We start from the raw sequence: 17,400 nt of genomic DNA on the forward strand, positions 1-17,400 counted from the left end.
ATACAAGCAAGGCCTCAAAAACTACAGCACGCAGCAGAAAGAGAGCAAAGGAGGTCAAAACTATCCACTGATGTTAAGATCCCTGAACTAAAATGCTCGAGCAATCTTGACAAGCAGATTCAGACACTGCTATACAGAAGAAAGAAAGAAAGTTTGGACTGGCATTCAGCTGAGGCATTACCAATATTGAATGGGACTAATAATTTTCTGTATGAATTTTTATTATTCCCTCTGAGTCACGGAAAGAATAAATATGGGGTTTCATTTCACTTGAATGATTTTCAGAACAAGGCTCTGAAGCTAAAGTCAGAAGATAAAACCACTGTTTAGATATCTCTTTTAGTTTGTTCTACCATACTGCCTCTAACCCCCAGTCCTGGATGAGTTGCTCTGTGACCTAAGTCATCCGCTTGGAAACAGAAAGGGCCTGCCCCACACGTAACCTGTTAGGTAGGAAATGGACAGGCAAACAAGCACAAGGCAACAAACTTGTCAGCAACATTTGGTGGATTGAGCACGCCAAGGGGAATACTTACACTATTTTATTTTAAAGTGCTTAGTTAAGAGCCCTGGATAAGTACAGTGGGAAAGGTAATGGTATTTAAGTGCTTCAGAGCAATAAAATTAGGATATAACTAGACCAGAATTTTCCTTCCACTGCCCAATTACTAAAATAAGCCTATGTCCAGATTGTAACAGATATATTAACTTCCTGGTTTTAAATATATTTATCATGACTACTGATGAGGTCTAAACCTAGGTCAGAAAATTCTTAGTGATGGATGAATGCTTATCACACACGTCCCTAGACAGCATACAATCGGGTAAGTATTTGATCCAAGTCCTCTCTGTTGAATACGTACCAGTGGTGGGTAAAGAATTCACAGCAAAGTCACTTCACCACTCTGAGAAGAACCTCAGCTGCTGGCAGCAGACGGCACCAGTCAATGCCAGGCAGAATCTTTCAGATTTAGGCCAGCTCGAACCCGGGGCCTTTGAAGCTGAGCAAGTGGATTCAAAGTCAAGCATTACTTAATTTCACAAAGCATTACTCAGGTTATTGTTCCTCTGATGCCACCGAGTCCAAAGACTGAGTCATTCCTCAGGGCCCAGGTATCTTGGGACCATTTTTTGGCTCTGGCAGATCACATACGGTGGAGGACATGGCAGACTAGGGAGGAGGTGAAAATGAGAACATCCGTCTCTTCCCATTTCAGCTCCCTCCCCTCCCCTGCCATTCCCTCTGATGAGGAGAGGAAAGCAGTGAGTGTGGCACATGTAACACTCAAGGAAAGGTCAGTCCACTAATGGCTGCCATTTCCACAAGTCAGCCACACAGAATTTGATCTGAAGATGCAATACATCTATGGAGGGTTTATTTTTTTAACTGACTTGACAGAAACAAAAGAACAGGTCATGTATTCAATCTCTCAGACAACACAGGATTGCTTCATTTACTATAAAGGTCAGAAACAGTGACCTGCTTAAGGGCTAAGTGTCTATTTAAAGGTGAAACACGGATGAAAGCAAAACATCATTTATTTTTAATTAGCTACCCATTAGAATGGTATTTGATTCTTCTCCAAGCACAGCACAAGCACAGTATTCTTCGTGTACCTCCTTAGCTCTAGCAAAAAGGCATCACTGCCTTTGAATAGAAATCTAGTGATCTGGAAACTGTTCTGCGGGAAACAGGCTGAGCAGCTCTGCAGAGCCGCTGCTGATGGAGGAGCCCATCATCATCTTCCTGAAGGCCTGAATTCCCCAGGGTGAGCCAGGCACAAGAACTGCAACAAAAGAGATTCCAGTTGCTTAACTGGGAGTTTTCCCAGCTCTGATCCTTGGCCATCTCTGTGACAGCTGTATGTGAGAGGGGGCCAAGTGGCTAAGAGGCCTCTTCCCCTCAGGGGGAGGGGGCTGCCAGGCTCCCATGTCCCAGCTGGATGGGACACTAAATACAAAGCCAGGCCCCATAAGCCGGATGGATTAACTCTGACAAGAAATACCAAAAGACTTGTATTTAAAATAGCCAGCTGTCCCATGTTTCAGGGACTCGCAGAGGATGGGTACATCCCAGGCTCAGTCTCCTGTTATGCCGGATTCAGAGTTTGGGTCTCCCTAATCCGAGACCAGCCCATCATAGTGTCTGATACTCTGCAGCTGGCTAAAGTTTGACAGCCCTAAGTTTCAGTTTATCCTTCAAAAACATCACCAAAGTAGACAAACTTATGAAACAAAGTATCATTTTGGGCAAATCAGTATTTTCTATTTCACTAAAAACATCCCAGACTGCTCAAGCTGTGAGATTATCTTCAATTGCTGCTTACATCTCGTTTGGAAAAAGATCTCTTTTAGTATTCGTCTCATGTAGCACCAGATTGTGACTTGGACCTTGAAACTCTGCAGCAGGACTGCAAAACACAGGTATTTAATCTGGATGCATAGACATAGGCATATACTCAAAGCTCTACTTGAAACTCGAACTCAACCAGGTAATGCTCAAAATGACTTTTTTTAAGTTTATGCATTAGGAAAAAAAAGAGGCAACTCACTGCATTACACTGAATTTTAGCCACAATGCTGATAAAAATCACAATGCCTTTTAAAAAGGGGCCATTTTCCCTTTGTTCTTAGCATTCTCACAAAGAAAACCTTATATACAGATTCTGATCCACATCCCACCTAAAACCAGCTGTAGCTTGCTATTCTTTTTTATTAAAAAAATGTTTTGCTTAAGCCTGGCATTCTTAAGACAGACTATAATTTTTTGAGAAGTGCAATGCCTTGAGATCTCACAGAACCTTCCCATCTGTGAGCATGAAGCAAGGGACATTTCATATCCCATGACACATGAGGGAACAATCTTATCTGGATAGCTACTACCTCTGTGACAATTTGCTTGCATTCAGACAAGATTATTTCCCTGATCTTGTCAGGCCACACAAATACATTAAATAAGCTCACATAAAAATTGCAGTCACAAACCTGCGATTAAAGATGTCCTAGACACATTTTTGTCATTGCCTGCATTCAATTTTAGACATTTTTCCTCTAAACAAACCTTGTTTCCTCTTCTCTCTCCCCTTTTTTAATTAAAGCTTCTCTTTAAGATCATCTTCAGATGATCCGAGGAATATTCCCCTATGACATTTTACTGTCGAGCAATGAACTACTCTTGGTGGTTTCCCAAATCTCTTGCCAATGTAACAATAGAAACTTTGCCAGATGCTACATCATCTTGAGAAATTTTGTCTCTCTCTCACTAGCTTCCCCGATGACAAAATCATTATCCAAAAATGGAGTCACAATGGCTGCAGGATTTTCTTCATTTTTGCAACACTCACTAGCTTACATGATCATTATGCCAACTGTTGAATTTATTGCTCATTATTAAATAACAGTATTTGCTATTTACATAAGAATAGCATGCAGGGGAAATGTACAGAGGTTATCGGGTAAATGCCTATATTCTAATCTGTCCAAGGGATAAGACTCCAACTCAACACATGACATAAAATAGTACATAAAAATGAAAATGCTCAATTAGCTGAATCAAAAAGCTGTATGCATCCACCTTCAGATGGTGTTAGAGCACAGCTACTGAATGAGAACAGCATGGACTCACAAGACAAAGGATCTAGAAGTGTGTGCCAAACCTACACTTAACTGGTGAACCCACAACTGTAGAAACAGGTTCTGTTTACCATCACCTCTTTCCAGCATCCTTCATGTGGAACAGGTCAGAAGGAAAATTCAAGCAGGATGCCAAGAGGAAATAACGGGGAAGAAGGGAGAAAGAGCATAATTTCCACCATTTTCTTAGACCTTAATTATCATACTTTTCTACTCCTTCTGTTACGGATGCCTCACAACAGGTTCTGATCCCATAACAAGGCAGAGAAAGAGATTCTTCTCTTCTAGGTTCTTTCATTCCCCCTTCATTTCTTCTCTTTCTTATCACTCTCCTCTTTCTTTTGCACATTAAGGGCATGGCCTGTCCAAACAAGACGGAATCTTTTGCAGCATTTCTATAAACCAATAGCTAAAGTACAGTGAAAAGCAAGTACTCAATACTTTAAACATCCCAGAACAAGCTAGAACAAGGTAGTCAGATCTTTGTTCGGATGATGGACAATAAGCTCTGCCCATTTCTACAGTACTGAAGTTACTGGTTACAGCCAACACCAGATGCAAAAACGCAGTTTGTTTATTTTGCTATTGTTATCTTAGCCCTTTAAGAGGCATTTATTTCTAATTCCTTTCAAGGAAACATGATCACACTTCAAGAACAAAAACTCCAGCAGTTTTAGCCCATCTTGCCTATTTTGTGCTCTTTTTCAATCTTTAATTTGAACACAGGCTTCAAAAGCATTCTTCCCCTCAATCACTCCTAAGAAAAAAAATAAAGCAAACAAGCAATATTGACTAAGTATGCCTTATTTAACCCTTTACATTTCAAACGCTGCAATCATTTTTTAGCTTTTCCTATTGCATTTATAAATGAAAGGTAGCAACTATTTCTAAAAGACGTTGTTGCCCATGCACCAAGCGAGTTCAGGTATCTGTACAGCACCCATATCTCTGACCCATTTATTCCATTAAATTAATTCACCAGTGCTGTGTTCACAAACAGCAATAAGCAGCCTCCATCACAAACAGCTCACACAGGCTAGAGACACACAGACAAGGCTGATGGAGAAAAAGCATCTGTCCCCAAAACTCACTATAAAATTGTCTCATCTATATCTCATAGCATCAGTCCATGGCTTGGCATGTTTGCAAACATGGTCTGGGGCAACTAATCCCACTGGCCTGTGGCATGAGATTCAAGAGAATACCGAAATCTTCAGACCTGTTTAAACCATGTCAGAGAGACAGTGTCAGAAAAAGGGACAGGACACTACAAACACCGTGAACCTGTCTGTGGTCAATGGCAAACCTGGCTGGCATTGCTGTGCCCATGGATATTGATGGAAAGCAAGGGAAGAGGAAGGTTGCATGGACTGTAAGTAAAAGACCTGTCACAAGATGTTGAGAGCCTGAAGAACCTGTCAGGGCATTTTCCTGTTTGGAAAAGCAAGAGGCAAATCTGCCCCAGTGAGACTGACAGCAACCAGTTTTCCACCAGCAGCTCCAGTGAGCTATGTCACAGAATCTACTGGAATTGTAAAACACAATTGTTAGTTTGAGATACTCCAGCTTTTAAATACTGATTCTTGCTAGACTTTCCCCCATTCCCACATGGTTTGAGATGGAGTAGGAGGCGCACAGCTCCTGGGGCCTTAACAGCAAAAAAGAGTTTTTCCTATACTATGCTGCCCGGTGAACAGCACTGCCTCTTCGCAGCCCAAAAAGTTAGGGCTCAGTATCTTTTACAGGTAGCAGAGCATTTTCTGGAGCCCTAGTTTTACTTTCAAAGTACGTGAAGATACCCAGTGACTGCCAGTTTTATGCAATAAGTTTAGAATCTATTCTAATACGAGTTATATAGTGTTCATGCTGTACTAACACGCTGCAGTGATGTAGCGCTGTCCAACTTAAAGCAACTCTTATTCTACTTCAAAGCTCTCAAAGGAAGCTGAAGTATACCTGTTAAGTGCGCAGCAGCTTGTTAAGCATGGGCAATCTTTGCTGAAGCAGCTCTCTACCTGCATTTTATTAAGATATATGTGTCAGTCAAGAAGGAAGAAGGGGGATGCTAGGCCTTTTTTAAAGCTCATAAGGAGAAGATGCTAAATAACAACAGCTGAGAAAGTTCCATATATCTACTAGCCAAGCATATGATCAATTTATTAGTGAAAACTTTTGAGAATGGTGGTGTGAGCAGGCCCCTCATGGGAATTGGTCAATGGATTCTACAGCAGTAGCCCTCAAATTTTGAGTTAGTTCCTCCCTCCCCCAAATCCTCCCCCATGCCAGCCTAATAGCTATCATAGCGACTGGTCACTTCAGAAGCCATGAGTGAGCCTCACATATAATAAACATTACATGAAATGAAGCTGTTTATTTACTTTGATGAGAATCACAAGGTTTAGGGTAGGGAAAGACTTCATACACATGGCTTTACAAGTGGAAGAGAGCAGGCAAACACCTTCCTAATAGTTCAGTCATATGTGTGTATATCAGGGCAACCAGAACAGTAGGTCACCCTTCCAGGGAAAAGGAAACGTAGTAACAGAGAAGGGAGGGAGAAGTCAAAAATATGTGCTGAGAAAGGATCAATAATCTGGAGCAGAAGATGAGAAATTGGACAAACCCCTCCTTGAGCCCCTCAAGCATATTCTGCTCTAGCAAAGCATCTTTGCTGAAGAGAGAAGACAGAGGATGCAGTAAGAGCAAGGTTCCTGCCCTGAGTAGTCTGGCATTAGCTCCAGTTTGCCAACTGGATACAGGGAGAGCCAGAGATTTACCACACGCACCTTTCAAAGGTGATCTTGCAGTAAGTGAAGTAAGCATATTCTTTCTTTTTCTTTTCTTCACTTTTGTCACTATAAACATCATTTGCTTCGACTTCATGTATTTTGCATTTCATGAATATACTCACATTTCCTTTAGACTTTAACTTGACCTGAGCTAAAAGTGCTATGAAGGTAATCACCTTCTTCTGTGTGTAGTGACCCTTCAGAGCAGATACTCAAAGAAGAAACATCTTCTGGTGAGACACGTTAGCCAGGAAAGCTCTCTGACAGAGAGTGGGGTATCAGGTAGAAAACCTGAAAGCTGAGAGTCCTGGGGGGAGCACATAACACTTTAAAATCATGAACTTGTTTTTAGCCTTGTTGTAGTTTAACTCCAGTCAGCAACCAAGCACAACACAGCTGCTCGCTGACACACACCCCCCGCGTGGGATGGGGGAGAGAATCTGAAGAGCAAAAGTAAGAAAACTCGTGGGTTGAGATAAGAATAGTTTAATAATTGAGGGGGAGGGGGAGAATAATAAAATTGTAATGGAACGGAAAACAATGAGAGAGAGAGAGAGAGAGAGAGAGGAACAAAACCCAGGAAAAACAAGTGATGCAACCACTCACCTCCCACAAACCAACGCCCAGCCAGTCCCCGAGCAATGATCACTGCTCCCCGGCCAACTCCCCCCAGTTTATATACTGAGCATGACCTCATATGGTATGGAATATCCCTTTGGCCAGTTTGGATCAATTGCCTTGGCTGTGCCTCCTCCCAGCTTCTTGTGCACCTGGCAGAGCACGGGAAGCTGAAAAGTCCTTGACTAGCAGTGTACTTAGAAACAACTAAAAACATCAGTGTGTTATCAACGTTATTCTCATACTAAATCCAAAACACAGCACTATACCAGCTACTAGGAAAAAAATTAACTCTATCCCAGCCAAAACCAGGACAAGCCTAAAGGGCGAAATCCCTACTTTCACTATAAAAGCAAACAAAAAAACCACACCCCCCCAAAACAAAACAAAACAAAACAAAAAACAAACCAAAAACCCCCACAAACCCAGGTCCTCTAAACTCCAGACAGATAGTTTATATTTAAAAGGAAGGCAAAGCCATCCACAATTTTCACAAGTGTTACCTGTGAAGGTAAACACTTTATTTTTACCTCACCCTGCTAATCCACGAGAAGATTAAAAACTGCTCTGGCAAATGACTAAGATTTTAACTGAAGTTCATTAGCTTGAATTAAGAACATCCTTTCTTCTCCACAGCATTGTCCACCTCCCCCACACGGTGGTAGCAATGGAAAGAAGCCATTCTATTTTGAGAGCAGGCGTAAATGGGCTTCTCAAAGTGCTAGTCAGCAGCCTGCCAGGGCTCCTAATCTCAACAGCTTCAGTGACAGGAAACCAAGCCCAAGGCCAGCCACTTCTGAAAATCTTGCCTGGTCCAAGTACGTACAAAATTGTTCTTTGTGATTAAGATAAACCAGCACCTTTCATATTGCCCTCACTTCTAAGGAGCGGCCCCTACCACTCAGAATTTTAGTACAACCTGGGAACTTTTTCTCCTCAGTTCACATAAACCACAGAGTACAGCTTGATCTAGAATAATTAAACCAGAATTAGGTTAACATGTTAAACCTTTTTATCTTCCATTGTGAAAATGTCAACTGGGTGATGTCAAAAAGTTTAGAAATATGTTTGAGCAAAAGATGAACAGAAAAGAATTTTGAGGAATTTGAAAGAAATAACTAACTTATGTTTTCAATGACTTTTCATTTCAAACGTCCTTTTATTTTATTTTTTAATAGCTTTAAAAATATAAATAAATAATTTAATTTTAGGTTGTCCTAAGACAAAATGTAATTTGTCCTGAAAACAATACCCCCCCTTCCATTCAATTCAAAACTCCTTTTTTCATGGGTACAGATATGACAATGAACGAAACTGTCTGGGTTTTTTCCCCAGCATCAGTAGGAAGAGAATGTGTCAGTATGCCAAGGCCATCTGAGCTTTCTTTAGTTAAACAGCAGCTATGTAAAACATATTCACAAAACATAAGATTTTTATTTGCAACAGATGATGAAGTTTTAATCAGACTTCAAGAGGAAAATTTGAGCCCCAGATCAAAAGTATAGATACCACCGGAAAATATATCCTGAAAGAATTAGCACACTCTCCTTCAGTGAACTACTGATTTTAGATCACTTTGGACCACGTAGCCTCCAGGTGATTATCGCTGGATTCACAGCAAATGAACCCCTCATACATTCTGTTCAATTTTCAATCCTATTTTCTACCTGTAGGCTTTCCCCCAGTGATTGCTAGCTCTAAACTCTACAGCGCTTGAGTTTAATGGCACTCTAGCTTAACAAAACTCTTCATGGTCATTAAGAGAAAATGATTGAATTAATTCAGGAACTCAAGAGCATTCAGTTGAACTGATATTAAACCTCAAAAATACATGAGCCAAAGTCCATTTAGAAAAAAGGAAGGTAAAAATAGATAATAAGAAATAGGCACAATTCAGTTTTAATCAAACTAAAGCATCTTAAGAAGAAAACACTCTAATGAAGCACTTAATGACTACTTAAAATTATTTTAACAACTGATGACTTCAGAGAGAATTTAAAAGATAATTTCCCATCAAAAAGTCTTATGCAAAGTCACACCACTACCCATTAAGTCCAAGAGCTTGGGTTGTATAACTCTGCATAGCCACATCATAGAGAAAGGACATGCATGTTTTCTAGGCAGAGATGGTATTCTGCTTTTCATATATTTATGCACACACACAAAGGTAAAATGAAGATAGGTCAAAGGTCTACCCACGCCTTCTGGGTCCACTGGGTTAGCAAACATAATATCTGTTTCCATAGCAATGACACAGACAGGAGAAATCTGACCGGCATTACAGCTCATCTTTGATCCCCTACCCCAAATGCCTTGCTACTCATTTACAGCTAGATCAGCTGCAGGTGGTTTTCAGCAGAAGCAAAGGTCGAAGTCATCTGAGGTCCTCAGCAAGGGGCACTGCCCCCCCCGACCCAATGAGATTGCAAGTCCCACACAACTGCTCCAGATTTCTCCCTGTCAGCCTAAAGGAAGGACAATTTGTTCCTCAGGCCCAACCCTCCCCTTTTTTTCTCACTGCAACCTGTTCCCTTTCGTGTTCCTCCTAAAAGTCAGACAGTGCCACCAATCCTCGAGTACAAAGGCTCTTCTCCCTCCTCCTTCTGACTCTTGTGATGTTACAAAGAGTGTAAGTCATCATTTTAATAACCACAGGGCTTGGAGTTTTGCTGCATGTGGTAAGCTCAGCTCTGCTTAGGCAAGCATCCAAGAATCTGGACTCCAGGTATCATAAAGTTGGCCCTCGGCTAATGTGTTTGCATTAGAACTATGTTATATTACTTCACAGTATGAGAAATGCAGCTCAGCAATTCAGCTTTTCATCTAAGCTAGTCATGTACTAAAGTGGCAATTTTTATACGTGATTCTCGGCAAGATAATTCCTTTACAGATGTTTTCATGGCAAACTGATTTCCCTCGTGTTTCACTGTAGTTACAGTCAGCACTGTTAATTTATTTTTCCTTCTACAAGGCAATAAACTGTTGCACATTTTCCCTGGAAGGGAGAGATATTACTGATTTATGTTGCATAACAGGAGAGTCTGATACTAACCATTGATACAGATGAGCAAAGACCACTGCAGAATCTTGATGGAATCAACACAACAAACTGCAAAATATCACTAGCTTAGCAGGTGACAATAGCATCCTCTGCCTTAACATTTATCTTCACTATCTTCAGAGCAATTTACTTGCACTATATAACCACTTAAACTGTATCTTTAGAGAAATCATGATGCTTAATGTTTCACGATTGCCAACTGTCTGGAATTCAGATTTAAAATATGCAGGTTACAGCAGCTATTCATAGCACAGTTCCATGAGAAGTAGGATTTGGCATGGTCACAGCACATGGATGCCAAGAAGGACATGTATAGCACTGGCATAGAGGAAATCCTCGCTCAAGCATCAACACAGAAAGGCAAGGCTTCCCAGAGTCTTGAAAGACAACAGGAAGAGATGATCATCCAGAGGACCTTTCACTTCAGACAAGCCAGACTGCATGGAGGAGAAGCACTCTTCACTAACTGTCTAAAAGAACCTAGAGAAGACTCTATTTAGAGCTCAGACATCTCTGGTATCTCACAGAGTAGTACGATTCCTCGTCCCCTCCATTAACACACCATGTTTAGTTTAGATACTGAACAGATGAGGTAATAGGAGCAACTGAGGAGGAAGAGGGACTGATTTAAATTGCACTTGCAAGACAGGGTCCCTTCTCAACAGTAGTCAGGCCATTTAATTCCTATGTGGAGTTGCTGTCCTAGAACAGCACACAGAACTAAAGACGTGGGACCAGTCCATATGCTCTGTGGGAGAGAGTCACTTGAAATGTTTCTAATGTGGTGACACAGGGTTAATTCTCCGCATTCACAGCTTCACCATAGGCCTGCTAGAAAGCAGGCAAGAAGGAAATACAACAGCTCCAGATAAAATATCTCCCAATAAGCATGGCAGGAGGCTTGTAAACAATGCCTGTATTCAGACAGTTGAAGAGACTGCTTTCCTATTTCCCCTCAGAGTCACACTGCTCTTATGCCAAGCTTAGGAAAGAACAGACCAAACAGACCCGGCTTATAGGGACAGGGACCTCACCTGCATGAGCAGGGAGACCGAAACAGGTCAGCGGATTCCTGCTCAGGACTAAGACAACACTAGTGGTTTTCCTAAATTTCCAGGAGACAACAAGCCTTAGAACAGATGAAGTATCTGCGTAGGCTGGTTTTTGCAGTTCCCTCTCTGTCAGGCTTTCCTGTTTCCCTTGCTATGGAGATTTCACAACACTTTGGTTCAGCAACACTGTCTGGTTACAGTCAACAGCAGTTGCAGCTCTCTTGGGAAAACCTGCACATTGCCCCCTGAGCAGTCACTGCTGACCCACGCAACATGCTGCTCTAGGGAAGGCTCCACCACGGGGCTTTACCCTTGGGTAGGGGATAGTAAAGGGTTTCTCTCCTGTGTGCCTGGTCTCTGGGTGCAGGCACACAACACAGAAGCAGCTTGCTGTGCCTTGCTTTGCAGATAGCAAAAACACATGGGATGGGGAGGATGTGAGCTAGATTTAATTATTAGACCAGTTACAAATGTTTAAAGTATTTCTTTGAAAATAAGTCAGAAAGATGTTTCTTTTTTTCAAAAAAAAAAAAAAAGAGGGAGAAAATATTACTGTTTTGGAATATAATACAACAAAAGCTATTTCTTCCAGACTTTCCCCTTTTGATTATTTTCAGTAAGAAAAGAAAGTAACAACAGCAAGAAAAGCGAGTGCAGAGACAACAGATGACTGAATCCAAAACATTAATCTGCCAACATTTACAGCTTTGTCAAACTATTTGTTAAAAAAATCTAACAGCAAAGTCCAGTGCCTCACAAATTTAACTTCCTAGATAAATGATTTTTCAAATAGAGTGCCTTACCACTAAACCAAGATGTTGTATTCTGCAGAAGACGGCAAAATTGAAATTACTTATCTGCTCGAACAGAGATTATATAGTTATAGTGTAGAATTCAGTGCCTGAAAACAGTAAGTAAGCAGAGGCCTGAAGGCTGAATCCATCTGGAAAACTCATGGCAAACTCAACTGAAAGGTGCTTACACCTGCTTAGACCTTCCATTCGAGAAGTCAGCTAGGCTCCGTCTGTGCGATTCACCCAAGAGCTCTGACACTCAGTCTGCTTCTTGTCCATGTAAAGCCAGAGTCATAGTTTCCCGTGCACGTCCCCTGGGGCTTCAGTACAATTAGAAAAATTATCATAAAAACGTGTGCCCCTTAGGAATTAAAGTCACTAACATCAGCATGTCATAAAAGAAGCAGGCTAATAATAAAATAAGGCCTTTTTTCCTTCTACAGTTTTATAACACAAATACTTAAAAAATGTTTTTGTAAAGGTACCCTTAAAAAGGTACTGTGTGTACCGTTTGTACACACCGGGCCAAAGTTGGTTGATCTCATTATAATGTATTATTTTCTTGCTTCATGTCCTAAGGAGTAGAGAAGTATACAATCACGGTATCTTTCCCTACTGCCCTAAATAACTTCTTAGCCAATAGGACATCATATTAAACAAGATCTGAGAGATGATTCAGAGAGAAACAGATTTTCAAGGTCTGTGAGCAAAGGCATGCCTAGAGAAGAAAAAAACAGGACTAATGGTTCCATGGAGGAAAGGTTAATAAATTCATGCCAGGGAATCCACAAAGGTGAGAGCAATAGAAAAATAGGTTGTGCTGCTCCTGGAGTAGCTGGCTGGTCATGCAGCAGCATCTACACTTGAACTTGCAGAGTTTTTTTCTGTGCCCAGAAAGAAAGCACTGCCTTCATAAGAACTTCATGACTAGCTCTTTAGGCATTTATTTGGGTTTGTGTTTTTGAATTATTTAAGCAATCTGGATGCACCTCTCAAATATTCAGCTTCCACTTAATATACCTAGAAGACAGATGACATCCCTTGAAGTTGAGTTCCACCCCAGACCAAGGGACTATGAACATAAAAATCTGGCCCACAGTGTCCCCAGACAGATGAAGGATTTTGTGTTACCAGCATTTCAAAACACAGTATTGAAGGAGAGGGGGAAGTAACGTCTAGGGCTGTAAATTTCCCTGGTTAAAGAGGGAAATGAAAGTAGAAACAAACAAGGTAAGTGAGCAAGTGTAGAGATTTAGTGGTGCAAGAGGGCAGAATTTCTGTGTTCCCTGCCATGGAGAGCATGTACTAGGTATGTACCAGAGCCACCACTGGATGTTATCATCTCTATGAAAACTATTATGGGAATAGTTTGTCCACAGAATACCTTAGAGAAGTAAAATTTTGTGCAAAAGAAGTAGGCAAGATCTTCCAGATGCCCATAACTTGCATTTAAGGTGACTTTTCATTGCAATTAAACATTTGCCCAGATAATTTCTTTTCTCTATGGAAACTATGATAACTCAGAATTCACTGAATATTTATGAGCCCACAGCTGAGCCAAGAGAGGAAGCTTTACAGAGCAGCAGGAACATGTTCAAGCAGTTATTAGTAGTCTGGGAGAAAACTTGATCAATAAGAAGTTAGGAGTTAGGTTGGGAGGATTCCCTCTGTTCTTTTCCACTGTTCATTGTTCACCTGATCCACCACCATTTTACATTGCTACTTCCCCAGCAGTGCTATTTCTACTTGTTCAATATATCGTTTAAGCCACCTGCAGTACTTTCACTTTCATCTAACTGTTGTATGTATTTTCTAAGTGTGCCCAGTAAAAATAAACAAAAAACAAGTCTACAGTCCTTCTGCTATCATAAGCTCTGATGAAACCAGAATCAGCTTTAATAAGCTCTGTGCAAGGCAACCGGCAGGCTCAATAACTCATAACCAAGTAAAATAAAAAGGATATTTTCCAACAAGAAGCAGTTTCCCTTTTAAAATAAAAACGACATTTGCCACCAAGTAACGCAGTTTCCCTTCTAATAATAATATTTTTTCCTGAAAAAAAGAAAAAGGGGTAAGCTTGAGAACAAAGCGTACCCTCTCTTAATTCATGAATGCCCGTCAAACTGTGGTATCCTAGTAGACCCCTCTATCTTTTGTGTACCCAAAGCTTGCAGGATAATCTGGGATGGGACATTCACTATACCTCAACACCTACTTTGGAGACTGGGGTGTTACACAGTGTATTTGAAGCATTCTAGAAGAACCAATTTTACTATTTCTATGTGAAAAATCCTGTATCCCCCTCAAAGGGTGCGGCTCTTCCCTCTTTGTCTTAAAAGCTTTTTCACACATGTACAGCCTCCTTGGCTTGTATGAAAGTTAAAAGCATTACCTTAGGTTTCTCATAAAGCCTCCCCAAAAATTCAATGCAGCTTAGGTCGTATCATAGCCTGAACACACTGGCCTGTTCTGATGACGAGAACAAGGTCCATAGCAAGCTCTGAAGCCAAGAACACTGAAAAGACTCCTCCTATCGCTTTACCGACCATAACACATTTAAAAAAAAAAAAACCACCACCCCCCTCCCAAACCAACAACCACAAAACAACCCAAAAAGCCACAAAACAACCCCCCACACCATTGAACTCTCATCTTGGATACATTCCCTTGCACAACACAGTCCCCGAGGAGATGCTAGCTCAATAGCTAGCTCAATACTGCCCTGACAGCATGGCACAGAGCCAAAGAAAATAAACTCTGCCTCCTGGCCAGGCTAATTACACCAGGTTTAGTGCTATGCTGACATGGTTATACTGCTTCCAGACTTGGTGATAAGTCTGTTAAATCTAACTCCTTATTTCTGCTTCACAACTTGTGCACAGAGAAGACATGTCCAGTGTCTGCCAACACACACAGTTGTATCAGTTTGATTGTACTTCTGATGAAATATTAAATTGTTCAATCAATTAGGTGCAAAAAAAAAGTGAGTGTCCAAGCACAGTTCACAAATCAGCTCCAAGTATATGTCTTCCAAACTGAAACAAGCCACTTTTGACCAAATACCTGGGCAGACACACTCCTCTGGGCTGACTTCAGGGAAATTACTACATTAAAGAGATGTGTAGATCCCAGGATCCTGCGACTCAGCTCTCTCCCTCTTTCCTCTTGCTCCAGTGAGGCTATTATTTCCTGATGGCTTATAACAGAAACAAATCTCCCCACTGGGTAACTAAGGAAATAAAGTCACCATCCCCCCACATCTCCCTTTCCCACCTCATGCAGTTCTCAGCAAAGCCCCCCATAATCTGCACAGCTCATGCAGAATATGGAACTGAGTTTCTCGCCCTGTAGCCCAATCCACAGTGCAGCTCTGAATGACTTGCCGCACTTAATGCCGAAGTCTAGCAACACTCCTCTGAATCCCAAATAACAGAGGAAAGATCAGAAGGCAGCATAGCCCCCTGCTACTACTGAACACAAAGAAGCTCCTTAAGTGCAGGACAGAGTATTCTGCTCTCAGCTCAACTCCACTCTCAGCTACATGCTGATAGAAAGGTCTGAATGCTGGCTCTGCCCTGACTGTGCACCCACCACGTCACAACAGCTTCTTCAGTCAGATCCAGTTTTAAGGCTGGCACAATGGATAGGAATAACTGTCCGTAGCTCTGCCACTAACATGACAGTCACTTCCTGTCCTGGTTTTGGCTGGGATAGAGTTAAATTTCTTCCTAGTGCTGTGTTTTGGGTTTAGTACGAGAAGAATGTTGTTCTGATGTTTTCAGTTGTTTCTAAGCATGCTGCTAGTCAAGGACATTCAGATTCCATGCTCTGCCAAGTGCACAAGAGGAAGGGAGGGAGCATAGCCGGCCCAGCTGGCCAACGGGGTATTCCATACCATGTGACATCATGCTCAGTATATGAATGGTAGGCATTCCCAGAAGTAGCGATCACTACTTGGTTATCAGTCAGCGTGGGTGGTGAGCAATTGCGTTGTGCCTCACTCATTTTGTATATTCTTTATTATTATTATTATTATTATTATTATTATTATTATTATTATTATCCTTTCCTTTTCTGTTCTATTAAACTGCCTTTATCTCAGCCTATGAGGTTTTTTTTCACTCTTACCCTTCTGATTCTCTCCCCGTCCCACTGCAGGGTGGGAGAATGAGCGAGCGGCTGCGTGGTGTTTGGCTGCCTGCTGAGTTAAACCACGACATTTCCATATTTTCATACCTGTATTTGTTTTGTTGATCGTCTCAACTATATAAGTTCTCTGGGGCCGAGAACCTCTCCACCGTACACAGACACAATCTAACCTGCAGCATTCCTCATCTCCACAGATAACTTGGGGAAACTTCAGCCACAGCTCAAGGCACAGTCTGGGAAAGGCACTCCACAGAAAGATGGGGAATCTTGTGATCTTTAGTATTTGCACTGAAGACCGAGGTCCTGGAATTCAGTTACATGGGAGTCTGAGCTTTTCCCAAAAAGGAAGTAGCTAGTCTGCCTAACTGCAGGGAAAAGCTTGAAGATACATTCTGAAGCTTGAAATGTCAGGTGGATGATAAATAAATAAATAGTTTGGTGAGGGATGAGTTTGCAGCTAGTTAGTATTTTAGGTTGGTTATGTTCTTTCGATTCTGTAGGAGCAGAGAAGCAAGAAATAAAGTGTTTGATGAACCACTGGGAAGCTCTGACTGGACAGGTGGATCAGAAACACTGAGTGCCTCCAGAAATGCAACATAAGGCCGCATGCATCTTCACCATGTCCCATACAGGTCATAGCATTCCACCAAAGCACAGGAGCTTGTCTGGGAACATTGTCTCATCGGCACAGTGTATAACAGCGGAGTACTATGTGCTAGTGAAGATAGTGAAAATACCAAAGGGTGAAGATAGTGAGACTGGGTATTATTTGTATAAAAAAACAACAACTTTTTTTGAAAAATGTGTCTTTCTCCTACTCAGTAATCAATGTCTGGGGTTTTTTTTTTGTTTATTTGTGTGATTCATTTTTGGGGCTTTGTTTTTTTGGTGTTTGTTTGGTTTTGTTTGGTTTGGTTTTTTTTTTTAGAGCGATGGTGAATTATAGTCCAAGAAGCAATTACAGGTGTGCAAAATGCTGCCTATAACTGTACTACCTGCTCTATTTTTCAGTATTCCTTTAACTGTGGAAAAACCTCTTGGCTACTCAGTGAGCTAGAGTTCATGATTTACTGCCTATGTTTGGCACTTACTGGGTCCATCCTCAGTCAAGTGCTTTAGCTCATTTCTAGAGACAGCAGGTGCCAACAGCTGGAATTTCAGAGCCATTTCAGCCAGGACAGCCCAGCCACATTTAGTCTGGCAGTTAACAGAGGTTCATTCTTCTGAGTTCATTCACCAAACTGATAAAAAACATCCTGAATTTTCAGAAATACTTAGTTCATCAATTTCACTAAGCATGGACT

This window comes from Calonectris borealis, chromosome 4, assembly GCF_964195595.1.
Source record: "Calonectris borealis chromosome 4, bCalBor7.hap1.2, whole genome shotgun sequence".
NCBI classification, from domain to species: domain Eukaryota; kingdom Metazoa; phylum Chordata; class Aves; order Procellariiformes; family Procellariidae; genus Calonectris; species Calonectris borealis.